Raw genomic sequence first — 21,485 nt, 5'->3', positions numbered from 1 at the left:
ACAGTCGTGTTATCTGAAGTCAGAGGCCGACAGGAAGTGCTGGTGATTGATTTTGGATAGCTGATAATGTTTTTCTACATTTGGAGTGAGTCTAGAGGCTGATAGCCTTTAAAAGCAGACCCAGCCCTCTGCCTGTCTCTGTAAGTCGTTTGTAAATGATTGAAAACACAGGCGCACTCACTCGTTTATTACCTTTGACTACTTTCATGCTAGACTGTAGGGGCTGTAAAGTCCAAAGCATTTACTATCTGGCCCTTTAAAGGGAAAGTTTGCTGAGCCTTTCCTAGTGTGTCAGGTTGAGAGACCACATACACACAGGGACAGCCATGTGACGCTGGCTGTTCCTGGGATTCTTAATACTCCTTTTCTGCATTGCTTGCCCTCCTATGGGCTGACTTTAAAAAAACCATTTTATTTTTTAGAAAAACTGCTTCAAATACCCAGGTTATCGTGCTTTCTTGGGATTCAGTGGAAAGACGTCTCTCTCCATGTAAAATGGTCAGTGGTTCGCAATGCTGAAGAAATTTATCTCAGAATATTATTGGTAGTTCAGTGTAATATTCTCGCAATTTTTCTGTAGGTCTGGAATTTTTTTCAAACTGAAGAGTTTAACAAAGAATTGAGAAATAACAAGGAATTTATCTACAGGTGTACACACATGATCACAAACATGTAGAACAATCTTCATTATATAATAGCACTCCTTGCAATGGAAAAGGTTAATGGACATAAATGTCTATTAGTGCGGGAGTGGTTAAATTGTGGCACATTCATTCATTCATTCATTCATTTGTACAATGGATGACTATGCAGCTCTAAAAAAGAAGGAGGATGTCCCTTTTAACTGCTAGAAGATTAAAATGTTAAATGCAGAAGAGTATGTATGTTTTTGTTGGTATGGAAAGAAGGATAAGATGGAATATATAGATATAGCTATAGATTTTTTTCCCAATAAATCTTCAATCTCTGGAAAGTTGCATAGGAAACTGGTAACATTGGTTACCTCAAGAGAGGTATACAGAATGACTGGGGAATGGGTTAGGAGGGAGACATTTTTTCGTAAAATTCTTGGTACTTTTTGAGTTTCTGATCATGCAAGTTAATTACCATTTCAAAAAATAAAAACCAGAATAGAGAACATGTTTTTAAAAGAAAAAAATGTAGGGGTATTGCTTAAATCGAGTTACCCAAATGGCATAGCTGGCCAAGGTCAACATCCTGTTGGTAAACACCAGACTGAACCCGTGTCTAAACCAGAGCCCAGAAACTACTTCAAAGGGAGTGCAGGGGGGAAGGAAGGCTTGGCTGGTGGCAGAGTGAGGCAGTATTTCTCATCGTTTTTAAATCCACTGACTCTGCTGGCAGACAAACAAACACACTTCATTCAATCAGAAGCCACCATCAGCTCGTTAATGAGTTTGACCGTTTCCATTTTGCTCCTCTCATGGCTGCTTAACCTGACTGGTGAGATTAATGCAATTACAACCCCTGAAAATTTCAGTGGCGTTAAGGGATATAGAAATATAGTGCTTCCATTTAAATTATTAAAGGTTATATTTACCAGTGAGGTGTGCCCCCTGGTGGGTTTCCACTGCCCAGACCCCAGGGATGTTTTCAGTACCTAGATACAGTCATCGGGGGAGGCTTTCCTTGATACGTGATCTTGCAAGCTTCCTCCCCCACTTCTGCTGCCATATTGACAACAGTTCCCCAGAGTGGCATGTTATCTTTGATGGGCTTCCTTGTTCTTTAATGTCCTAAACTTTTTCTAATGCGAATTTTTTACCTAAAGTAATACTCACCTGTGCAACTTGAAACTAATTATTTTAATCAAGTTTTTGTGTTTTTTTTTTAAAAAACTCTTTATTGAAGTCGAGTATAGCCATAGGAAAGTAACCATGTTACAAGTCTACAATGAATATTACGAGCTCAGTGAATTTTCATAAACTGACCACAGTGGAACCAACCCTAGATCGGGAAACAGAACCTTAATCCCGTCCCGAAACGCTCCTCAGGCCCCATCAGTTTCCACCCAGCGCTCTCTCCCAAGCATAATAACCATTATGCTGACTTTCCACAGCAGGTTTGTTTTTGCGTGTTTTTGTACTTTACATGGATGGAATGACACAGAGTGCGTTGCTTTGTGTTGGCCTCTTTTGTTCAACATTACCTATGTGAGGTTCATCTGCATTGTTGCATGAAACTGTAGATTATTCATCCTCACCGCTGTATGGATTTCTGTTAAGACTGTACATTCTACCATTCTACCGATGATGGGTGTATAGCTAGTTTCCAGTTTTTAGTTATTAAAAGTGGTGCTACTCTTGTACATGCTTTTTGATGAATATTTGTACACATTTCTGTTACCTCTACCTAAGAGTGCAACCTGGGTTAAAGGGTATACGCATATGTTTGGCACAGCGGTTCTTTGCACGAATCAGAATCACTGGGAGGGCTTGTTAAACCACAGGTCTCTGGGACGCACCTAGGGTTTCTGATTCAGTAGGTCTGGGGTGGGGCCCAAGATTTTGCAGGGCTGGCAAGGCCCAGATGATGCTAACGCTGCTGGTCCAGGGACTACCCTTTGACAAATCTCTGCTCAGCAGATACTGCCAAACAGTTTTCCAGAGTATTTGGAAAATACAATATAAAATATGCAGCAGCGTATGAGTGCAGGTGCCCTCCTTCTTTTAGGTGTCAGCCATTCTCATGGAAATGTACGGTATCTCCTTGTGGTTTTCATTTACATTTCCCTAATGACCAAGGAAGTTGAGCTCTTTTCCATATGTTTCTTGGCCATTTGGATATCTTCGTAGAGGATGTGTGTATCCAAGTCCTCTGATCCTTCTTTCTGTTGGGTTGTCTTTCTTACTGAGGATCAGTTTTTTGTTACCATTTGTATTGCAAGCATTTTTCCACTCTGTGTAGCCTTTTCACTCTCTTAACAGTGATGAACAGAAATTAATAACTTTGATATAATCTGATTCATCTTTGTTTTCTTTTAAGGTTCGTGCTTTTTGTGTTATTTAGGGAGTCTACCTATTTTAGTGTCATGAAGATGCTCTCTTACATGTTTTTAAAAGATTTATTTTTTCCCTTCTTATATTTAGATTAAAAAATCATCTGGAATTGATTTTTGTGTTTTGTTGAGTTTCAGTAAGAGATTTACATATACTAAAGTAATCTTTCTTAAGACCCTGTTTAAAATTCACCTCTTTGTATCTATTTTTAGTATTTTTTTAAAAAGATCAATGCCATATAGCAACTTTTAGAAAAGTCAAGAGATCTTTTTTAACCTCCAATTGTATTAAAAGCAATACTTCAAATAATAAATGCTTTATATTTATTTGGGATAGGCTTACTTTCGATGGAGCCAAATTTAAGGCAGTTATTGAAACTTTTAAGTAACATAAGGCACTTTTTTTCATCTTGTGCCAAAACTATAATGCCCAAAATAATTTATATTTAATTTTTAATACAGTTATCTATCATGAGTAATTATGTGGGCTGCTCCCAGTATTCCATTCTCTGTTATGTGGTTTTTCTGAAGACTGTGGTTTCTTTGTGTAGCTACTGGGAATTATTACCTTGCTGATGAATTTCTCTTCTGAAGAGATATCAACTACGAGTTTCAGTGTTGTATTTTTTCACTTTAACTTACAAAACAGGCACAGTGTCTGGGTGCTCCCTTTATTTCTTGGAGGTTTAGAAACAAAGCACTCTTTGTGTTTGAAGAAGTGTTTTAGCAAGACTGTGCTACTTTGTGATAAATACCTTTGAAATTGACTGAGAGAATTGAGTAAAATTACTCTACATGTTTTGCCATGTAATTTTGGAGCATGCTTTCTTTGGCCAATAACTTAACTCAAATAGTTAAGAAAGCCTCTTGGTAATTGGTGGTAAGACTGGCTATACCATTTTGCACAGAAGGAAATTTGGCTTAGAAATTAGACTTGGGGACAATTAAGAACTTTTAGGAAGATTGAAAAATGTATTGTACATCAACTGTAAGGTTCGTTCCCCACTTTGTCTCCATCATCAAAAGCAAAGCAGTGCCAGGCACTTGTAGTTGCTCAGTTAATGTTTCTGAATTGAAACTAGGAATGAGTCAAGCCTTATGCCTTTAAAGGATGGGATGCAGGTGTGTGTGGAGTTAGGGGGCTTCCATCTTCACCCTTTCTCATCTTTGATCCATTCGAAGGGTCTTCTGTAGGCGGTGCTCAGTCAGTCACACTGGGTGTTTCCTTTTTGACCTTGTGGACTACAGAGGTTGGGGATTGCTCCCTTCCCCCACCACCTCCTCCATTTCCCCACCCCTGAGGGTGAGGAAGGGTTGAAGATGAGCCTAAAGCTGCAGTCTTTCAGGAGCAGGAAGATTATGGTGTTTCTGCTGATTACCAGGGTGATTTAGAAAAGATAATGTAAAATAAAAGGACGAGTAAATTTATAGATATAATTAGGGTGTTTCAACACTGTAAAATTTAGCAAGAAGGGTGTAGTTAATTCAGCTGATCAATTATTTAATCAGAAAACAAATTATGAACTGGTTTGTAAGTTACAAATGATTAGGATTTAACTTAAATTTTAAAAATGTAGGTGTATTTAGGACTTGCGTATGATTGTTTAAGGTCATTGTGAAACATCCAAAGGGAAATATCCATGTAACGGAACTGGAGTTAGAAGGAGAAATGTCAAACATACATTTGCAGACCATTCAGAGGTAGGTACTGGTTGAAAGCACACGAGTGGATGAGTTGACTGAGGGTCATTTTGTCACTGGGGCTTGGGAGAGAGGGAGAACGAAAACGAGATGGCGTGCCATCTCCCGTCTGATTTTTAGAAGCTAGATATATGTGGCAATTTGTATTTATTTTAGGTTAGCGCACACCATTGTAGTCCAGTTATTGAATTGAGAGCAATGGCCTATGCCCTCCACTATCTTTTCCTTTTCAAGTTTTCATCTGCTGCTCATTTCTGGCTGTGCATTTCTTACATGATCTTCTTGTACATAGTTGTGTCTCTGTGTTTTCTGTGTTAGTCACTTCTTTAGTCCTTTGAGGGTCACAACCCATTTCCTTTTAGCTACCCATGAAGCCTGAGGTAAAAGAGTCTTTGCTGAGCCCCTTAAACTTGTATGTATCCCTTTAATCATATCCTAAGGTGAAAAGTAGCTGGGTGGGGCATGGAAACTTCTAGAAGAGCATTTGACCTTGTCTCTATACTTCTCCAAGGTAAAGGTCAACCCTACATTTATTGCAATGAGGATGTGTATGGATGTATGCTACTTTCTCCATTGTATTTTGTGATCACTGACAGGTTGTTGACTTTGGGAAAATTACAACTAGTTTGTAATGGATACACACACACACACACACAAATATATATGTAACTATAAAACATTATATAGACTACTTAAGAAATCTCTAGAGAAATTTGCATCCAAGAAATTACATACTTTAGTACTTATCCCTGGACATTACACAAACTAAAGCAACTGTGTTATGATATTATACAGTACAAAAAGCCAGTTTATATTGTTCATGAGCAAGAAAACGTCTCGGTTAGATATACAACAGTATTTCACTTATAAAGCATGCTATAGGATTATCCTAAAGTTTCATGTCTTACTGCTACCGATAAAGTAGTCATCATAAATAGACTATTTATTGGAAGGCATCTTTCTAACTTTCATACATATTTATTTAAGTCATAGATCGCCTTGTGAAATAAGCATTACAATGCTTTACAGGTGGGGAAAATGATGCTCGGAGAAATTAAGGTGCGTTTTCAACCACACTAGACAAGTGGCAGAACCGTGTGGTTGGACATGTCTGACTTCGAAGCCCCTTGTCCTCTGTCACTAGGCTGAGCCTTTGTGTTCCAGACAAAGCTCACCTGTGGGCATGAGAGAAAGTTACTAGTTAGGTGAAGAAAAGTTGCTTTGGAAAACTCTGGAATAAAAATCCTGGCTTTGTACCTTTTAAAAGATCTTTGTTAGAGCCTTGATTGTAGGGAGGGGCAGAAAAGCTGTAAATTACTCATTGGAAAGAGTCATTTAACATATAGCAAGAAAATTTGCTAAGCAACTATCATGTGCCAGGTAATAAGCTATAACCTGAGTAGAACACAGGCCTGCTCTCATCTTCTAGCCTGGAGAGTAAGGACTTCTCTGTGCTTTTCTCTCTTCTTCCCTAAGAACTCAAAATTTTTCTTTCTCTTTTTTTTTTTTTTGAGAGAAAGTCATTAAAACGCAATGTCTGCGTGACTTTCCAGCTTTATAACTAATTGGTTTCATGAGAAGAATGGAAAATTTTTGTCCAAGACAGGAAATACATAGGGCATGAGCAGATAGGCATCTTTGAAGTAATGTTTCCTTTTTTTTGTTGTTAATATTGGAACATCGTAGATATTTTCCTAAAATGTTGAAATTGGTATAAAATATTTTTAGAAGCCATCCGGTACCATTCTGCTTGGCTGGAGAAGCCTGAAAATTGGATATGTTTCCTAAGAATGTGAGAAAGAGTGACAAGAAAGAGAAGAGTGAGCAGAAATTCCAATCAGCCCTTTTCTGATATAGGCAAAAGTGTTCAATAATACTGAGCTCCCTGGCGTGGGCCATCATGGGAAATTAGAGCCGACAGCTGGGAACTGTTCATATAGATTTTCTATTTTTTCTTATAAGTAAACTGTATTAAATCACACCAAAAAGAGCTGACATTTAAAAAAAATCATGCTGTTCTATCACATTAAATCTGCTTGATTTTCACAACTCTGGGTCACATGACTTGGACACTTGTGGACGTATCAGAATTGGCCATATTCCCCGGGCGCATGAGGATGTTCCTATGCCTGTCTTACGTTTCATAGTGGAAAGTCTCTTGGCTTTTAGTTCTAAGCTTCTCAGTCCCACGCATCAGCGGCCATAGCAACTAGTGATAATGTAGATCTGCTTCTTGGTTTCCACTGCTACTGCCCTGGGTTCTGTTGATGACTGAAAAGTGGTCATCAAGAAAGTAAAAACTGACCAGAAGAGGTGAGAATACCAACCTGAGAATATTCACTAAGAGAATTTACCTATGAAATAATACGCAGATCAGTGTTTCTCATATCCTCCTATTTTAAAAACCAGAATGGAATTCTACCGAAGTCTCTGGAGACGGAGTGGATTTGCCCATAGCCAGATGTCTATTTGGAGTTGTCCTCAGATGTCCCCAGTGGCCATTTTTAGTGGTATCAATGCCAGTGATGGGGGCACATGGTATCACCCACTGAAAATCAGTATCTCTGGGGCTATATTAGTACATTTAAATTTTTCCACTGGTGTTTTTCATAAAAGTCATTAAAAATATTGTTTATTTAAAAAGGACATTTTATATCTTATTTTTTTGTCATAATTTTCGCCTGCTTTTTTTTTTTTTTCCGGGATCATTTCCATTTCTTTATTTCTTGTCATTGTTGGCATGATGTGCCATCCAAGAAGGAAGAAAATGACAAGTAGAAAATATAAGCATTTAGCAAATTATCAGATGGATCATTACTGCCTAAGAACCAGGCCTCCTGCAATTTTCTGACCGCATGTAATTTTTTTGTAGGAGCCACTTGACACTTGGGAGTAAATGAAGCAATTGGGAACTTTGAGAATGATGAGTGTTGCCATGTGTTTAAGTCTGTGCTTTGGAATAAAACCACATTATCTGTTACTTTGCTTCGTAAATCTGAATCTACACTTAAATGTCCTTAGGGGATGTAATTCTAACTAGATTCTATTCAAGTTCAGTTTTGGAAAAGTTAGATTACATATGGACTCCTAAAAACACGCATGTGACTTCTAAACTTTGCTCTCTCGTTCTCAGAAATGAAAGCTCAAGTTATTTTTAGAGATTACAGTTGAATAGAGACAGTGATCTATTGGTCTGATTCCTCTTTTTATGACATTACCCCTGAAATGTTGCATATTTCTGTGCTTAGAAATACCCTCTAACTTTGTAATGTACTCTGAGGATTCTATTGTACCTATTCTTCGCTCCGTAAATCACATGATGGCCGTTGTCCAAAAGCAATAAGCTCTGACCTGATGTCTGATCTGTGGAATAAATGTCACGTGGTTCATCATAGGCCCATGAAAGGCTGAAGGGGGTTGTTCTTCACAGGTCAGCATTCTGGGCATGAGGCCCCAGCAGTTCTTACTCCTCAGGAAAGGTAGCCTGTGTGTATAAATAGCACTAAAGCTGCCTGTCCCTTCATGTTTTAGACTTTCTCCGGCACCCAGACTAAAAACCAAAGTGCAGTTTTCACGTGAAAGTAAGGTGATTATTCACGTGGGAATTCAGCCCACTAAGCGTAGGGCCACAGCATTGCCCAGTGCCAGGGGCACTGCTATTCATACAGGAAGAGTGTGGTGGTAGGGCTGATCAAACAGCGCCCTCTTTAACCACAGACAAGGATACTGTGCTGTTTAAAATTCATGTTCAAGTCCATGATTTTTAATATGAAGCAGAGAACTTGGATAAATCACTTGTGCCTGTAGCCCATTATGCCAATGGTATTGGAAAAATTGGCAGCAGATTATTTTCCAATCAATGTCAATGTCTAAGGCCAAGGCTAGAGGGGTATGAGTGACAGCACATTCAACAATCTTGATTAAAGAAGCTTGGAAAATCAGGAACACCAGCTGCAAGTAGAAGTATTGAGGTGGGTGTTGGGGGGTGGAAGATGTTTTGAAGATAGACACCAGCTAATTTTATATATTTCAATTCCCTTCTTCTTGTCTCTGAGCTCTTCCCCCTCTCTCCCCTTCCTCCTTCCTCTTTCTCCCAGAGGACAGAGATTGAAAGTTGATCCCCATTATCTAGTTTCCCTTTTCTCAATTTTTATAGAACCCCAATTTTTTTTCAATTAAAGTTTATTGGGGTGACAATTGTTAGTAAAGTTACATGAATTTCAGGTGTACAAATCAGTAATACATCATCTATGAATCCCATTGTGTGTTCACCACCCAGAGTCAGTTCTCCTTCCATAACCATATATTTGATCCCCCTTACCCTCATCTCCCACCCCCCAGCCCCTCTCACCCTCTGGTAACCACTAAACTATTGTCTGTGTCTATGAGTTTTTGTTTCTCATTTGTTTGTCTTGTTCTTTTGTTGTTTTTGGTTTATATACCACATATCAGTGAAATTGTATGGTTCTCTGCTTTTTCTGTCTGACTTATTTCGCTTAGCATTATATTCTCAACATCCATCCACGTTGTCACAAATGGTCCTAGTTCATCTTTTCTTACTGCCGAATAGTATTCCATTGTGTATGTATACCACAACTTCTTTATCCATTCATCTATCGAAGGACATTTTGGTTGTTTCCATGTCTTGGCCACCGTAAACAAAGCTGCAATGAACATTGGAGCACACGTGTCTTTATGGATAAATGTTTTCAGATTTTTGGGGTGGATACTTAGTAGTGGGATTGCTGGGTCATACAGTAATTCTATTTATAATTTTTTGAGGAACCTCCACACTGCCTTCCATAACGGCTGCACCAGTCTGCATTCCCACCAACAGTGTATGAGGGTTCATTTTTGTCCACAGCCTCTCCAACACTTGTTACTATTTGTCTTGTTGATGATAGCCATTCTGACTGGGGTGAGGTGATATCTCATTGTGGTTTTTATTTGCGTTTCTCTGATGATTAATGATGTTGAGCATTTTTTCATATGTGTATTTGCCATTTGTATGTCCTCTTTGGAGAAATGTCTCTTTAGGTCGTCTGTCCATTTTTCAATTGGGTTATTTGTTTTTTTTGTTGTTGAGTTTCATGAGTTCCTTGTATATTTTGGATATTAGCCCCTTATCGGAGGCACAGTTTGCAAAAATCTTCTCCCATTCACTTGGTTGCCTCTTTATTTTGTCGATGGTTTCTTTTGCTGTGCAGAAGCTTTTAAGTTTGATATAATCTCATTCATTTATTTTAGCTTTTACTTCCCTTGCCTTTGAAGTCAAATTCATAAAATGTTCTTTGAACCCAAGGTCCGTAAGTTTAGTACCTATATTTTCTTCTATGCAGTTTATTGTTTCAGATCTTATGCTTAAGTCTTTGATCCATTTTGAATTAATTTTGGTACATGGTGACAGATAGCAGTCCAGTTTCATTCTTTTGCACGTGGCTTTCCAATTCTCCGAGCACCATTTATTGAAGAGGCTGTCTTTTCTCCATTGTATATTTTTTGCTTCTTTGTCAAAAATTATCTGTCCATATTTATGGGGGTTTATTTCTGGATTCTCAATTCTATTCCATTGGTCTACGTGTCTGTTTTTCTGCCAATACTATGCTGTTTTGATTATTGTTGCCCTGTAGTACAAGCTAAAGTCCGGGAGTGTGATACCTCCAGCATTGTTCTTTTTTCTTAAAATTGCTTTGGCTATATGGGGTCATTTGTGGTTCCAAACAAATCTGATGATTTTTTGTTCTATTTCTTTAAAAAATGCCATTGGGATTTTGATGGGGATTGCATTGAATCTGTATATTGCTCTGGGTAATATGGCCATTTTAACTATGTTGATTCTTCCAATCCATGAGCACGGAATGTTTTTCCATTTCTTTGTGTCTTCTTCAATTTCTTTAAAAAATGTCTTGTAGTTTTCAGCATATAGGTCTTTCACATCCTTGGTTAAGTTTATTCCTAGGTGTTTTATTCTTTTTGCTGCAATTGCAAAAGGAATTGTTTTTTTTTAATTTCTTTTTCTGAGATTTTGTTGTTAGTATATAGGAATGCAATGGACTTTCGTATGTTGATTTTGTAGGCGGCCACATTACTGTATTTGTTGATTGTTTCTAATAGCTTTTTGGTGGAGTCTTTAGGGTTTTCTATATACAGCATCATGTCATCTGCAAAGAGTGACAATTTAACTTCTTCATTCCCAATTTGGATGCCTGTATTTCTTTCTCTTGCCTGATTGCTCTGGCAAGGACTTCCAACACTATGTTGATAAAGCTGAGGTGATAGGGGACAGCCCTGTCGTGTTCCTGAACGTAGAGCAAAGGGCTTCAGTTTTTCACCATTAATTATGAGATTAGCTGAGGGTTTGTCATATATGGCCTTTATTATGTTAAGGTATTTTCCTTCTATACCTATTTTATTAAGTGTTTTAATCATAAATTGATGTTGTATCTTGTCAAATGCTTTTTCTGCATCAATTGATAAAATCATATGATTTTTGTCCTTTATTTTGTTTATGTGATGTATCACATTGATGGATTTGCGGATGTTGAACCATCCTTGTGCCCCGGGGATGAACCCCACTGGGTTGTGATGAATAATCTTTTTAATGCATTGTTGTATTTGATTTGCTAGAATTTTGTTTAGGATTTTTGCACCTGTATTCATCAGAGATATTGATCTGTAGTTTTCTTTTTTTGTGTTGTCCTTACCAGGTTTTGGTATCAGGGTAATGTTGGCCTCATAAAATGAGTTAGGGAGTACTGTCTCTTCTTCAATTTTTTGGAACAGTTTCAGCAGGATTGGTCTTAGATCCTCTTTGAAGGATTGGTAAAATTCACTAGTGAAGACATCTGGTTTTGGACTTTTGCTTTTGGGAAGGTTTTGGATGACTGATTCAATTTCATTACTGGTGATCGGTCTGTTTAGATTTTCCAGTTCTTCATGGTTCAGCCTTGGAAGGCTATATGTTTCTAAGAACTTGTCCATTTCTTCTAGGTTATTGAATTTGGTGACATATAGTCCTTCATAGTATTCTTGGATGATCCTTTGTATTTCTGTGGTGTCCGTGATAACTTCCCCTTTTTCATTTCTGATTTTGTTAATTAGTGTCTTCTCTCTTCTTTTCTTAGTGAGTCTAGCCAAGGGGTTGTCAATTTTGTTAATCTTTTTAAAGAACCAGCTCTTTGTCACATTAATTTTTTTCTATTGTCTTTTTGTTCTCTATTTCATTTAGTTCTGCTCTGATTTTTGTTATTTCCTTTCTTCTGCTGACCTTGGGTTTCACTTGTTCTTCTTTTCCTAGTTCTTTAAGGCGTAATGTGAGGTTATTTATTTGGGATTTTTCTTGTTTCTTGAGATAGGCCTGTAATGATATAAATTTCCCTCCTAAAACTGCTTTTGCTGCATCCCAAAAATTTTGGTAGGATGTATTTTCATTGTCATTTGTTTCTATGTATCTTTTGATCTCTCCTCTAATTTCTTCTTTGACCCGGTCGTTCTTTAAAAGTATGTTGCTTAATCTCCACGTATTTGTGTTTCTTCCTGCTTTCTTTTTGCAGGAGATATCCAATTTCAAAGCCTTGTGATCCAATTTCAAAGCTTGGTATGATTTCAATCTTTTAAAATTTGCTGAGGTTAATTTTATGTCCCAATATATGGTCTATCCTTGAGAATGTTCCATGTACACTAGAAAATGGAACTGGATGTCTATTATTTCTGTGTGGTGGTATTCTATGATCTTTACTTTGTTTTTTCTTTTATTAGAGTATATATTTTCAGTTCTGGATTTTTTTTGAGTGGTTACCATTAAGTTTATGTAAAAGAAAGTTTGATATTTAGAGTATTCCATTTTCTTCTGCAGGCTTACTTTCTCCATTCCCATATTCCGGTTCAGGCCTTTACTCTCCCCCTTTTTATGTTTTGGTTGCCACAGATTGTCCCTGTTGATGGTGGTCAAATAGCCTCCTTTAGTATTTCTTGTAGTGCAGGTCGTGTATTAGAAAATTCCCTCAGCTTCTGTATGTTTGGAAAGGTCTTTATTCCTCCTTCATATCTAAAGGATATCTTTGCTGGGTATATTATTCTTGGCTCATAATTTCTCTCTTTCAATAGTTTGAATATTTGGTTCCACTCCCTCGTGGCTTGTAGAGTTTCTGCTGAGAAATCTGATGATAACCTAGTGGGCTTTCCTTTGTAGGTTACCGTCTTCTTTTCCCTGGCTGCTTTGAGGATTCTTTCTTTGTTGTTGATTATTGACAGCTCCAATACAATGTGCCTTGGAGAAGGCCTGTTGGGATTGAGGTAATTAGGTGTTCTATTTGCTTTTTGGATTCGAGGATCCAGTTCTGTCCACATGTTTGGGAAGTTCTCATCAACTATTTGTTTGAATATATTCTCTGTTCCCTTCTCTCTTTCTTCTCTTTCTGGTATGCCCATTATTCTTATATTGCTCTTTCTGATGGAGTCAGAAAGTTCTTGTAGAGTTCTTTCATTTCTTTTAAGTCACAAGTCTCTTTCTTCGTCCATCCGTGTCATTCCAGGTTTCTATCTTTGAAGTCACTGATTCTTTCCTCCATCTGGTGAACTCTACTTCCTTAGCTGGCTATTTCATTCTTAATTTCTTCTATTGAGTTCTTAATCTCCAGAAATTCTCTTTGGTGCTTTTTAAAAATTTCAATCTCTTTGGTAAAATGCTCATGTCGTTCTTTGATTGTGTCTCTCAGTTCATTAAACTGCCTTTCTGTATTTTCTTGCATCTCATTGAGTTTTTTCAGAACTGCAATCTTGAATTCTCTGTCATTTAAGTCACATATTTCCATATCTTTAACTTCATTTTCAGAAAGACTTTTCACTGTCTTTCTGAGCTGTCTTGTTGCGTTGGTTATTCATGGCAATTACTGATTTATTATTTCTCTTCCTAGACATCTACAGGAGTGGATTCTGCAATAGGTTGATAGGAAGAAGTCTTTTGTTTTCCAGTACATGTTGGTAGAATGTTTTATTTTCTCTCTGACTGCAGCCTTTTTTTTCTCTCTCACACAGTAGTGCTATGTTTTCTCTGCACTATTCCAGATTCTTACACAATGGGGGGATTCCCTGGGAGATGGGCTTCTCTTCTGTTACCAGTTTGCCTGGGTCATAAGGCACCGTGTCCCTGTGGGGATGTGGAGAGCTTTTGAAGTTCCAAAGCTCTTCCTGCACCAGATTCAGAGCCCGTGTGTTTCAGCAGTTCTGTTTACTCCTGCAGGGATCCGTCCAGATAGGTGGGGCCAGGGGCGGGGTGAGTTGTGAGAGGTGGCCCTGAGCAATGGCGGTGACCACCACCACAGCCGGTCCTGCTTCCACAGCTCCCTCCCCTTTGCTGGAACTAGTTGGGCTGCGAATCTGTGTCTGTGGTCCACAGTTCTCAGAACAGCAAATATTCTGTTCTTTTGATCTGACACTGCTACTGTTCCGCTTCTAGCACTGGGCAGGTGGGGGTGGGGTGAGCTCTGGGAGGGTAGGGAGGGGGCGGCTAGTCTCAGTGCCTAAGGCTTCCGTTCTCTGCAGCAGTGAGGGCTTAAACCACTGTTTTCAGCCTTCTTCCCTCAGTCTTTTCTCCGAAGTCTCTGCCATGAGCGTTGGGTTCAACCGTGTTATATGCTGCCCCCCTCAGCCCAATGGGCCGTAAACAGAGCCCTAGCAGTCCGAGTTCCTTCCTCTCCCGCAGCTGCGGTAGTTTCGGGATGCAGTGTGCTCGGAGCATTGAGCTAGGTCTGCGTTCTGCACCCCCGTGGCTCCGTCTCCGCACTTCTCTCTTCCTTCCTCCCCGGCTCGTGCGATTCGCCCACCGTTAGGTGAATTCAGTAGTGGGCCTCTTCGTCTTGCCTGTCTGCTGTGCAGGGAGTCCTTTGTGGAGTTATAGCCGTTTAATTTGTCGTAAATTCCAGGGGAGATTTCCAGAGGCTCACCTCACGCTGCCATTTTGATGACATTAGAACCCCAATTTTAATGGGGCACATAGACTTCTTTGTAGCCCCACTACATTTCTCAGTCTCCTTTGTGATTGGGTGAAGCTACATGGGTAAGTTCTAGAATATGCACAGGCATGATGAATGCACCTTCTGGCTTGTGCCTTTAACGGGAAGCACCCTCCTCCTTTTCTTCTCTTCAGGTTGAAATGAGAATGAAGTAATGAGCCATCATAGACCATGCAGTTGAGAGAAAGATGGGAAGGATGGCAGGGCAACAAGGTAGACAAATCCTAGGTCCCTGACACCTCAATGACTGTACATCGGTCTCAGACTGTGTATGCCCAGACCATTATGTGAAATAGAAACCAACTATTTTTGTTTAAACCATTACTATTGTGTCTCCTTATCACAGTAACCATCCCTGTATCCTAACTCATCACCCTCTCTTCCCACTTGACCTTTCTTACTCCCTCGTTTTTCTACTCCCCATCTTTTTCTTACACCTTCTGTGGGATGGTCCAAAGTGTAGATTCATGGCTCTCATACTTTAGTTTGAATAAATATCTATAAGGTGGACCTTCTTAAAATGCAGAACTTCCAGAGTTTCTGGTTTAGGACATCTTGGATGGACTGTAGGAATCCAAAATTTTAGCAGACCCTCAGGTGACTTAGGTGGAGGTGGTCCATGGGCTACACTTGGAGGACGTTGGTATAATGTCTATGTCTAGCATGAAGTAGATGCTAAAAAAAGCACTTGAGAGAATGGCTTGCAGGAACTCAGTGGGATCTCCATATGCTGCACACAGATTGAACCTACATGATACTTAAACAACAACTGTTTCATTGACTCAGCTGCCTCAAAAGTATCAGATAGTATAATGGTTTAAATAACAGCTTTCAAATCAATTATTTGGTACAATGTAGGAAAAAACAACTGGTTGACCCCAATTTTCCATGTCCTGCCAGTTGTTTTGTATGATATATGTAACTTTAGAATGCAGATTTCTGTTATTGATAGCTTGTTTTTGAGGAGCGAAGTTTGTTGAATAATCATATGTTTGCTGATGTTTTCAACTATTCATTCTTGAGTGGCAACAAGTTTGAAGCTCCACAAATGGCATTAATTAAGATAATCCACAAACTGTTGAGTTCTTTTGTGATGAGCTTTGTGCTAGCCATGATGGATGGAAAGATGAACAAAACACAGTCCTGCCCTCAAGTTTGCACAGCCAGTTGGAAGCAGACAAATAGTCCAACCAATGCTGAACAATGTGAAGAATCCTCCAGGAGAAGCATGCACAGGGAGCTAGGGGCCAGTGAGGGTGACCTGACTTAGCCTGAAGATATCAAGATGGATTCTCAAAGGAAGAGGTCACTGAACTGAGTAGAAGTGAGACAGGCAGAGAAGGTGATCTGTTGGTGGGAAAGGAAGGATACTTGGGCCAGAGAAGACAGAATATGTCAAGGCACAGGATTGAGTGCTGTATGAGCAGAGTTCTGTGTTCTTTTTAGGAGAAACAGGATGGTGGGTGAGAAGACCAGCTTATGAGGGATGTGGAATTTATCCTGGAGTGCTGAGGCACCATTGGATGATATTAATCAGAGAAGCAAAATCAGTAGCTATCAGTTACACAACATCATTTTGGCAGTGCATGGAGGATGAACTGGAAGGGAATAAGATAGAAGATGGATACATGGTAAAACATGATCATAATATCAACTAAGACTGTGGTTGTGGAAGAAGGAGAGGACGGTGAGATATTTAGTGGAAGAGGCAGGGTTTAGTGACTAGGATTAGTGAGCAGAGGGAGAGTCTGGGATTATGTATAATTCCAATTTTAGGTGCCTGGGTGAGTGGCTGTGTTATTCACTGAGAACACAAACTGGAGAAGATGAAGAGGTTTGGGTTAAAGGTGGGCGGAGGAAAACGTTAATGAGTTTGGACTTAGGCATGTTGAATATGAGGAGGCTGTAAGTTATCCAGAGGCAATTGGCTGTGATTCTGGAACCCAGGCAGGAGGTTTTTGTCTCAAGAGGTAGTTTTGGAAGTCATAAGCATAAAGATGGTGGCCAAACCCGTGTATGTGAGGGGCTTACCTGGGAAGAGTGTGTAATGAGAGTTAAGCAGAGAACCGAAGAGGGAATTCTACATGAATGAAACAAGTGACTGACTCAAGATGGTGATGCCTTCACCTAGATACTTGCTCAGATGCAAAGTCTGCAAAACACGTGCCTCCTCCATGAGGCTCTCTTGATGACAGTCCCCACACTCTTCATCACACACTCTTCACTGTTCCTGAACCACTGTTTCCTAGGACTAGTGGAACACACATCCTCCTGTATTAGGCTTAGTTGTAGAGATAGGTGTCTGTCACTTTGCAGGCTAAGTGGTGAGCACCTTAATGACATAGACCATATTTTATTAAACTTGTGTCCTTGACATAGTTCACTGTATCAGGCCTTACGGCATTTGCATAATAACAGTTTACTGAGGGAAGGAATGATTCAATTTTTCCTTCCTCCCTTCCCTTCCTTTCCTTTCCCTTCTCTTCCTTCACTTCCTTCTTCCCTCCCTTGTTTTCTATTCTTTTTTCTTCTTTCTTTCTTCCTTCCTTCCTTCCCTCCCTCCCTCCCTCTCTCCCTCCCTCCCTCTCTCCCTTTCTCTTTCCCTTCCTCCCTCCCTCCCTCCCTCCTTCCTATCTTCCTTCCTTCCTTCCTTCCTTCCTTCCTTCCTTCCTTCCTTCCTTCCTTCCTTCCTTCCTTTCATCAATCATCTATTAATCATCTATCTATCTATCTATCTATCTTCAAGCTTTTCAATACTGGCCACACTGTTGAGCTGTTTCAATATTCATTTCCTTGCAAAGTTTTTACATAATGTTTCCCTTTTATGAATTTTTTAAAAAGCTCAGTGAAATATTGAAGAACATAAGTTTCCTATTCCTACTCATTCTCCCTGCCTTTTCAGTTCACACCATTCTGGGCTTGTCTCAAGCCTTGATGTCTTTTTCTAAAGTTATTTGCTGATCTTTACTCATAAACAAGGTGTTTTGGTTCCAGTAGAATGTATGGCTTTGGAAGTTTGTTTTCTTTCACTTGTGACTATTGATAACATTGGTTTTGAATCAATATTATGTGAAAGAGAAAAATTAGATTTTGTGAAATAGTTATTTTTTCAAGTTGCCTGTCATTTAAAAATGGCAAAAGAAAACCAAAAAGTTGATTTGAAGGTCACGGTAAAAAAACCTGTTTTATCTGTGATTTTGCTCATATTTTGAAGCTGATTTTATTTCTATCATGAATTGTTGGCAGTATTTAGCTTTTGGTTTAGCATATTTCTTACATTTAGGTATTTATTCATGCTGCCTAAAAGGTGCTAATGACTATTTAAAAAAAATCAAATTATAAATGAATGCTCTTTTTTTTGTTAACCTAGAACATGTATTGAAGTTAGATACTAAAACTACTCCTTATAAATAATTCAAATCTAAGGATTATGAACTTTCTTCTATTTTCAGAATAGTTTTGCTTCTTAGTAGTACCTTTTGGAGGCAGGAGAAGGTATAATATGTGAATATTTGTGCATATTTTTGAGACATTCTGAAATGACTGTATCCTATCAATTAAATTATGTTCTTAATTTGTCTGGGTAACTAACATTAGAGATTTTAGTTTATTCACCTCTAGGTTACAGGGTTTCTCCGGACAGTTCACCTGTTTATTTTAGAACCACTCAGGTGGGTTCTTCAAATATGGCATAACTTCCCCCAACATAGACCTTCTGACTCAGAATACCTGGGTGAGGCCAAGTATCCGCACTGTAGTCCCCCCAGGTGATGCCTGTGCTCACTACAGGTTGAGAACTGCGTACTGCTTAGTAGAGTGGTTCTAGGGAGTGGCGAGGATGCCATTCTGAGGCGACAGGGTTGTCCTCATGGAACTGAGACAGGCATTTGCAACACCCCCCAATATGAGGATGAGACTTATAACCCTTTTCACTGCAACAGTAGATGCTGGATCTGTAGACCAGAAAAGGAATCACTTATAGAGCAGCTGTGTACACTTTTGTCTTGAACTTCCAACTATACTTCAGTCTACACAAGTCATTATTTGTTATGTGTTTAATGGCCATCTAGATTCTAAGCACCTGAAGGGCAGGGACTCTTTCTGCATTATTTGCAGCTTTATCCTCATCATGGAGCTTGGTCCACAAGAAATACTCAATATGTCCTAAATTGACAAAGTAAGACAAGTAAGAGACAAGTAAGTGATCTCGTTAGCTTGAGGCGAGAATTTGATCCTACGTATATGATTGTGCACACACACTTGTTCCCACCCCCACACAAGCACACACCCCTCACACATAGCTTGCAATGCCATAGGACTTATTTCACAAGACCCCAGAGGGATCACATGATGAGCCTGACTCGACTGAGAGCCAAAAGCAAAACCGACAGGACATGAGTTCACATGGACACAGTTCTCATTTGCAGATGGAGCAGTTTTGGATGTATCTCTTCTAAGTGTGACCCCAGGGAGGGATGAGTTTACTGTGAACCAGGGTGGTTTCCTCTGAGAAACCATCCAACTGGATGTGAGCTCTCCTGTTCTTGATTCCCCCATCATGTTGCACCTTTCTTCGGTGTTGGCCAGTCTACTGTATTTTTGTTTAATTATCTATCTTATTAAATTATGAGTTCTTTGAGGACAAAACCTTCCCTAAGGTTCTATAATCATCACTAGGACTTGAACTCTGGATGTGTAGCTCCCCGTCACAACCTGACGCAATGCGAAATGCTGTTGTTCAGTATTATTAACCCAAAGGGAATAGTATCAGACAGATCTGAACAGACAGGTACTTGACATCAGGTCTCCTGAGAGTGGGACATGGCATAGAACCTTTTTATTTGGAAAGAGGAGAAAGTTTTGGAGAGTTGGGCTTGTGAGTGAGGATGGTCTTGGGGAGAGGCGACCATGTGAGAGGGGCTCCACGCAGCAGAGGCCAACATCCAGACAATGAATGTCCTGATGGGGAATCACTGCTCTAGTGTGAGCGTGAAGGAGACGTCGGCACTCAGGCTGGGGGAAGAGAAGGAAAACCCCACTGTTTCAGAGTTTGGCCTCTTTTAATATTCTTGTTGCAAAGAGGAGATCTGGGCAGATTAAAGATCATAAATGGGCTGAAATATTTTTTAAGACTGGCCTTGAGAAGCAGAATTAACAGATATTCCACAATAAGTAGATCACCTGCTATAAACCAGTGATCCTCTGTACAGGAGTTCATGGCCCACACCTCACTCATACGTATGACGGGTACCTAACGTTTTAGAGAAAATGCGAGCAATTAGAGAAGTGATGACAACTTGAAATGTTTTCTTCGGGATGTCTATTTATGTCAAGATGGTGGGATGAAATGCCAAGCAAATGAATATTTTAATATTAAATTTAATATTTAAATTTAAAATTTAAAAATTAAATTTAAAATTTAATGCTGTAGTATCTTGATATTCTGTAGTACCACTAACTTTATCAAAATGAATGTTATCCTTTAAAATTGAGGGGGAATGAGCAAGCAGTTAAACATAAAATTATCTGCAGTTCAATTAGAGTATATGTCAATGTGGTTGGTAAATTAGGCTTTAACTGGATAATAGGACTAAGTTTCTCTGGTTGCAGAGAGACCTGTGGCATGTGATTCTATGAACTGGATAAAGTATTGTTTCATGTGAAGATTCTCAAATTTTGTTATGCTTAAAAATCACCTAGAGAGCTTCTTAAAATACAAATTCCTACGCCCCACAGCCAGATATTCTGATTTAAGAGGCCTGGGGTAGGGGCCAGAATATTGATTTTAAACAAAATCCCAAGGGATGCTAATACTGCTCATTTGTGGTGCCCCCTTTGAGTCACAAGGGTCTCGTGGAGTTGGAAGATGCAGTTTCAGAGGAATAGAAGTTGGGTGCATGTTTCATAGGCAAACTTCTGACCACTAAACCAAGCAGTATGATGATCATTAAATTAATTCTCCTTTTAATATTATTTTTCCTAACCAAGAAAAGAAAGAGCATGAATTCCTATCAAATTTCTTTACAGGACAACTTGGCATTGACTCTTGACTTCTTAAAATTATAATTTTATTGATTCTTCATTTTATTAAATAAATGTTCCTTGAGCTTGCTTTAGCTGGGAAGGGAAATGAATTTTCAGTGCAATTTTTCTGCCCATCCAATTCCTGCTTGTTGAAGTGCAGAAGAAATATTTATTTCTGCTGAACCAAATGGACAAAAAGAATCATCACAAAAAAAGGATGAACAGAAGTTATATTATCTTGTATGAAGACAAACAAAAGGAAAAGTGCATTTGGTTAGCATGACGAGGTTACTGTGATGGTTAATTTTACATGTCCATTTGACTGGGTCATGGGTGCTCAGATATGGGGTCAAATATTATTCTGCTTATTTTACTGATACTGTTTTTAGATGAGATTAACACTTAAAGTGGAAGACTAAAGTATATTGCTCTCCCTAATGTGGGTGGACCTCATCCAAACAATTGAAGACCTGAAAAGAACAAAATGCCTGACCCACCCTCAAGTAAGAGAGAATTACTCCTGCCTGATAGCGTTTGAGCAGGAACATTGGCTTTTTCCTGTTTCCATTTGAACTGATGCACTGGCTCTTTTTGGGTCTTCAGCTTATTGGCCATCAGCTCTCCTGGTTCTTTGACCTTCAGACGTGGAATAGAACTACACCATTGGCTTTCCTGCGTTTCCAGCTTGCTGATTCATCTTGAAAATCTTGGGACTGTCAGCCTCCACA

The sequence above is a fragment of the Rhinolophus ferrumequinum genome, chromosome 2 (assembly GCF_004115265.2).
Source record: "Rhinolophus ferrumequinum isolate MPI-CBG mRhiFer1 chromosome 2, mRhiFer1_v1.p, whole genome shotgun sequence".
NCBI lineage: Eukaryota > Metazoa > Chordata > Mammalia > Chiroptera > Rhinolophidae > Rhinolophus > Rhinolophus ferrumequinum.
Note: the sequence above shows the minus strand (reverse complement) of the source record.